The sequence below is a fragment of the Zophobas morio genome, unplaced genomic scaffold (genome assembly GCF_036711695.1).
Source record: "Zophobas morio isolate AGI-343-1 ecotype UQ-CSIRO unplaced genomic scaffold, CSIRO_AGI_Zmor_V1 ptg000029l, whole genome shotgun sequence".
Classification (NCBI taxonomy): domain Eukaryota; kingdom Metazoa; phylum Arthropoda; class Insecta; order Coleoptera; family Tenebrionidae; genus Zophobas; species Zophobas morio.
Genome location: NW_026972134.1, coordinates 1,378,041 through 1,384,989, shown reverse-complemented (window position 1 = coordinate 1,384,989; position 6,949 = coordinate 1,378,041).

Genomic DNA, 6,949 nt, shown 5'->3' with positions numbered 1-6,949 from the left:
AAAAGTAAATTACAAATGGATTCCAAGCATGTTCGGCTTAGGAACTTTCCCAAGATATTACAATTGCATCGTTAATTGTTTTATTTTTTTTCAATACGCAATCGCAGCCACAAAATCTTAGATCTTCATGTTTGAAGGAAAACAGTTGTCGGTTTATATATGACATATGTATACTTAGGTATCATATTTAAACAGTATAAATTCTTCAGTTACAAAAGTCCCCCTTGCTCCACATTGGCCATCAACGAGCGAATTTCACGAATTTTGTGCAACTTTACTGGCTCTAAATATCTGATTTTTTAACCACGGGAAGGTCTGGAGCAGATCTGCCAGAAAAGCAGAGGGCTAGGATTTGTTAATGAGGGATAGAACGTTATACAGTTCAATGAAATAGTACTATACAAATAAAATATACAATATACAATACAAACACAATACAGCTACAATACGGAATACAGTACAGATACAGATATAATACAGTTGCATAGTTAGTACCCAAGCACATACATCATCTGAAGAAATCTTTAGCATCAAAAGCTGCGACCCACTTTAAGAAAAGAGATACCTGCATGTTGCAAAATGAATACCCAAGCAAGCACATCGATGGAATTCGGACGAAAACTATAGGATCGCAGTACTCCCACGCTAAGGGAGGAACGTAGCCGCATAAATCCAAGGTCCACTAACCTCATCCTCATAGAATGATGCGACCCAGCGTCTAAGGGCCAACAGAACCCCCACACGCCAAGAGCGTCTGACGACATGGAGAATTCAGACTCGGAACCAAGGGATGCACTGTTGCAAAATTAATACCCAAGCAAGTACCTACACTATGAAATCCCACAAAGCATTTACACCACTGGAGCTCAATTAGCAAGACCCACTGTTGCGAAGTTAAGTTAGTAACATATTCAATATATAGTGCAATATGCTTAAATTATAAAAGTTACAAGATACACACTGCTCTACGTTTGCCGCCAAAGAACGATGACTGTGCTCGCTCGTTGCTGTTGCCCGGCAAGAACCAAACAATACGAGGAAGTCTGGAGCGCGTCTTGCCATGAAAAGATAGAATTAGGGTTTGTTAGCATGGGTGAAGGACACCGGATTTTGTAAATTAAGAACGCCGTACTTTATAAATTCCAACGCTGTACTTTAAAAGTGATCAACGCTTTGCTTTATACAGGGTGCCGCATCCAAGTCTGGATATAGGGAATTAACATGGCAAGTTGGTTTTTATTTTATAATATCTCCCCAGATCACTTTAAAGCTATTACTGAGCAATGCCTTTGTGGAGGTCGAAGAGGGCTATCGGCCAGTATTTTTTTCAAATCGTTGCATCGCGCTCATTTACTGTAAAAAGGTTTTAAAAATCGTATTTTGAAATTCGCGCCCGATCCGAGTTGTCGCGAAATGTTCCGTCGCACTGTCGAAGTTCGGCGATCGCGTGTTCAGATTAGCCATGCAAAATCCAAATGTCAAAGTGAAATTAGAAATTATTCTCAGAAATCAACGAACAACTCAAAGTGATTTATTTTATCCGGTGTGATGATTATTGTAGGACAAATTAAACGGAATAAATGCACAAATTGATCCATTCATTCGTCATAGTGCGCGACCTCGTCAAACGATCCATCTCGAACTACACTCAGGCCGTATCCAAAAAGCCCGAGATGAAGACTTCGAGCAGCTGGTCTTCCTGAAAACCCCATCGACAGCATTCTGACATGTCCTGGGAGTCCTTCAAGCTAGGAATGTACATTCGTACCGAAAAGACGAAGAAGAAGAAGCTAGGGATGTACTCACGCTGCCTCATTCAGTAATCAGTGAACGACTCAAATTGAATTATTTTATCCAATATAACGATTATTATTGTAGGTCAATTTAAACGGAATAAATGCACAAACTGCACAAAATATTTTATTAGGTTATGTTGGTGGTGCTGGTCTAGTCTTTATTACTAAAATCTCATTAAAATGCCATGTTCTACTGCGATTAGATGAAAAAGCGAGGGCCCGCTTTTCTTATTGTGTGATGATAAGATTTACCATCAAAAGAGCTGGCGCTTTTGAAGAGAACCTTTTAATGAACCATTTAGATAACTACAAATAACAAAACTTAACAATTGTTGGTGAATGAAGTAATGAAATATTGTACGAATGTGGAGAAGTATTGCACTATTTTCAAGAATTGGTCAAAAAGACTGCTCTCAGCAGCCGTACAGTAAGTACGCCAATCTTCAAAACTCCTACGCGTGTTGATTAGCATTTGAGTTGAAATCTGAAGACAATATTGCTGGATTGCTTGTTTCAGCGCGTCTCTGTTTGTATAGCTCGTACTGTTCGAATACAGATGCTCGTGAAGAATTCTCCAAAGAACAAATTGCCAGGGGTTTAGATCTGGCGAATGCACAGGCCAATGGGGCGGTGCAAACTTTCCATTCCAACATTGCGGGAAAATACTGGTTCAAATAAACAACATTTATGCAAGTTGTATGGCTGGAGATTTGATCCTGCATGTAAAAGATCTGCTGCAGATGCTGCACCCTTCGAGTCCTAGGAAGTATTTGCTGATCTAGCATATTGTCCTACTTCTGAGCATTCAATCCAGATTCGATGAAAAAAGGTGCAATGACATGATGTCCTAGACGCCCCAATCATACACTGACAGTTGCACGCCATTGATAACGATGGTCATCGACCACGTGAGGATTGTGTATTGCTCAAATTTGATCGTTCTGACGATTATAACTTCCCTTAAGACCAAATGAACATTCGTCAGTAAAACAAATGTTCCTCAAAAACTCTCCATCAGCCTAGATTCTCTCAAGCGTTCCTTCGTAAAACTCTATATGTGAGAAGTAGTCCTCAGGCTTCAATTTTTTGTCATGATGCTTTTTGAAACTCTTCTATCCCATCTGTTTAAGATCCCTAGAAGACGTCGTGCCCCGTGATAAGAATCAGAGCCAGTGAATTGTTTCTACCACGGATCATACAAGAGCTTGACATAATCTGATTGGTGCCAATGACACGGCATCCCTTACGACAGTTACTAATTAGTAAAAGTTCTTAAATGCATAATTCAAATTGTGGCGCCAAACATGCACCTGTTAACACCACCTGATTTTATGTAATTTTTATTATCTTTGAAAATAAATGTAACTATGTTTTGTGAAATATTATTTTTATTTTTGTTGTTGTTAACACAATGAACAAATAAAACAGTAATACAAAAGTTTCTGAATCCCAAAACACATTCGTAATACAGAAAAATATTTTAAAATGTTGATGAGTGAATGTTCTAGATTTCTCTCTCAAAAATTTCTTGTAACGAACATGTTTCCATGCGGTAAAAATTCCATCCCTGTTTAACGAATGTAAAATTGACTTCCAATCTTTGGTGATTCAAAAAAAAGTGTGAAATTTATCCAAATTACCTACTAATTAAATTAACCGTTGAACAACAAGCATGCCCTCGCTTTTTCATCTAATCGCAGCTGCTCGAAGTCTTCATCTCGGGCTTTTTGGATACGGCCTGAGTGTAGTTCGAGATGACTCGTTTGGAGGGGTCCCGTACTATGACGAATGAATGGATCAATTTGTGCATTTATTCCGTTTAATTTGTCCTACAATAATCATCACACCGGATAAAATAAATCAGTTTGAGTTGTTCGTTGATTTCTGAGAATAATTTCTAATTTCACTTTGACATTTGGATTTTGCATGGCTAATCTGAACACGCGATCGCCGAACTTCAACAGTGCGACGGAACATTTCGCGACAACTCGGATCGGGCGCGAATTTCAAAATACGATTTTTAAAACCTTTTTACAGTAAATGAGCGCGATGCAACGATTTGAAAAAAATACTGGCCGATAGCCCTCTTCGACCTCCACAAAGGCATCGCTCAGTAATAGCTTTAAAGTGATCTGGGGAGATATTATAAAATAAAAACCAACTTGCCATGTTAATTCCCTATATCCAGACTTGGATGCGGCACCCTGTAGACGTTGCATGCCGCACTTTGTAAATTTCGAAACTGTACTTTAAAAATAGACACGGTATTTTGTGAATTATGAATGCAATCCTTTGGATATCCTAATGCTATACTTTATGAATGCTGAATGCCGTGATTTGATGGATATTTTTAACATAAATTAAAAGAAAAATCGGGCATTTTTTAAAAAATATTCTTGTGTTCACAGCACTCACGCAAAATATTTTCAATAACAATAAATTAGAAATTCGCGAAAACGCCTTAATTTTACACCAAAACGACACGTCGAAGTTGTCGCAATCAGATGAATCAAATTTTGGCCAGGAACTTGCACATTTTCGCCCTTAATTTAACAATATTTAGACAAACTGAATTGTTTTTAATATCTTCATGTTTGTAGGAAAACGGTTTCCGGTTTAATTATGATATATTAATACTTATCATATTTAAACAGTATAAATAATGTTAATTATGTTCAAATATTATTATTATTATTATTATTTTTATTGAAAAATTCCCAACGGGGTAAACCCAATTACAGGGAAAAAAAAAACAAAAAAAACAAAAAGCAAAAACACAAGAGGTCATCACGTGCCATATATTGTTACTATTTTCTTAGCAATAATTGAGATGTTGTCAGTAAGATCACAATAATGAAGTATCCTATTACAAGCTTTGCAATTAGATACAACTGGAGATTTAACAAGGGTGTTACTATAACATGGAGGACAGTAAAATACATTGTGTTGACGCGAGTTGTATTTAGGTATCAAGAAATTTAACTTGACCAGTAACCACATAAATATAATCGATTTTGTAATTAATTAGATGTATAATGAATCGTACTCCAAATATAATTCTTCTTGTTTGCAAAGAATTAATATAAAATTTGTTCAGAAGTTGAGTATGATTAAAACCTCTTGGGGGATAAACTCCATCTTCACAAAATGAGAGGAACTTTAGAAATGAACGTTGAGCAGATTCAATATGCATAATATGGACCTGATAGACTGGGTTCCAAATAAGCGAACCATACTCTAAATGAGATCTAACCAGTGCAAAGAATAAAGTTTTCAGTGTCTGAATCTTAGTAAAATCCTTACCATTTCTATAAATAAACCCATAAGTTTGCTGCGCTTTGGCCACAATATTATTAATGTGTGCAACAAAGATGAACTTTGCATACAATAAAATTCCAAGGTCAGTTACAGTATCGTTTCGTTTTAAATTAGTATTATTGATATTATATTGGAAGTAAATAGGTGTGTGCTTACGAGAGTACGATATAACTACACATTTTAGAAGATTTAAAAACAGACGATTTCTTTGGCACCATTGAAAAATATTGTTTACTGTGTCATGATAATTTATAGTTTTTTTATATTTGTCGAATATACGAATCGCGGACCTCAATCATTTATAACACAATTAGTACGGAGTTCGTTTTCTGGCATTTCTGAAAAAATATCCACTTTCCATTATGTTAACAGCACTAACGCAAAAGATTTTCGCTAATATTTATAAACAATAAATTAGAAATTCGCGAAAACGCATTAATTTTACGCCAAAACGACAAGCCGAAGTTGTCGCTATCAGATCGAAATGAAAACTGAACACAAAAGACCGAAAAACTTGACCTTTGCTCAGATAGCTCACCTGACAGTGACGTCATCGTACGTCACGATGAGATTGCAAAAATTATTTTTCATATTTTAACCCGGAAATTGCACATTTTTGATTTAATTTAACAAAATTCATACATTTTGAATTGCTTGTAATTACTTCATGTTTGTAGGAAAACAGTTTTCGGTTTAATTATGACATATTAATACTTATCATATTTAAACAGTACAAATAACGTTAATCATGTTTAAATATTGCTTACTGTGTCATGATAATTTATAAATTAAAACTCAAGTCGTACTTACGCCGTTTTCGGGCTTTTTTGGGAAAATATTCACTTTCCTTCATGTTCACAGCATTAACGCAAAGCATTTGAACTAGTATTTATTAACAGTAAATTAAAAATTTTGCGAAAACGCATTAATTTTAAGCCAAAACGAATCTCCGAATGCTCCGATATTGCTGCTACCAGACTGAAATTAAAACTGAACACAAAATACTGAAAAACTTGACCTTTGCTCCGATAGCTCACGTGACAGTAACGTCATCGTACATCACGATGAGATTGCAAAACTTATTGTTCAAATTTTGGCCAGGAATTGCACATTTTCGAGGTTAATTTAGCAATATTTAAACAAATTGAATTGTTTTTAACAACTTCATATAAGAAAACGGTTTTCGGTTTAATTGTGACATATTAATGCTTATCACATATTTAAACCGTATAAATAATGTTAATTATTTTTAAATATTATTTATGATGATTTATATTATTTTTATATTTGTCGAATACACTGGTCACGGAGCCAGATAAATTAAAACTCAAATCATACTTACTCCGTTTTCGGGCATTTTTGGAAAAATATTTTTCCTTCGTGTTAACGCAAAACATTTTTGCTAATATTTATTAACAATAAATTAGAAATTCGCGAACATGTGCCACTTTTAGGCTAAAACGGAGTTCGGATGTTGCTGCCACCAGACAGAAATCAAAACTGAAGTGAAGTAAACAAAAGAAGTTCACTCTATGTCGCTTTATTGGGCAGGCTTTATTGATATGTTTACCGCCACCGTCGAATTCCATCGGCAACAAATAATTTAAACCAAACAATTTTCTAATATTGCATGTACTCTTTTCAAATCTGCAGCATTAGTTTATTCTAAATGGAGTTTTTTTACTTCCCGGGCGTAACCTAAGGAAATGTAATAATCGAATCCATCACGCAAGTTGCCAGTTTCATATTTGCTCGATGTTTCATGATCCCTAGAGTACGAAAATAATGATGAACCTTTCCCGTTTGTCTTTCAAGTGTCTTTATTTTAATAATTT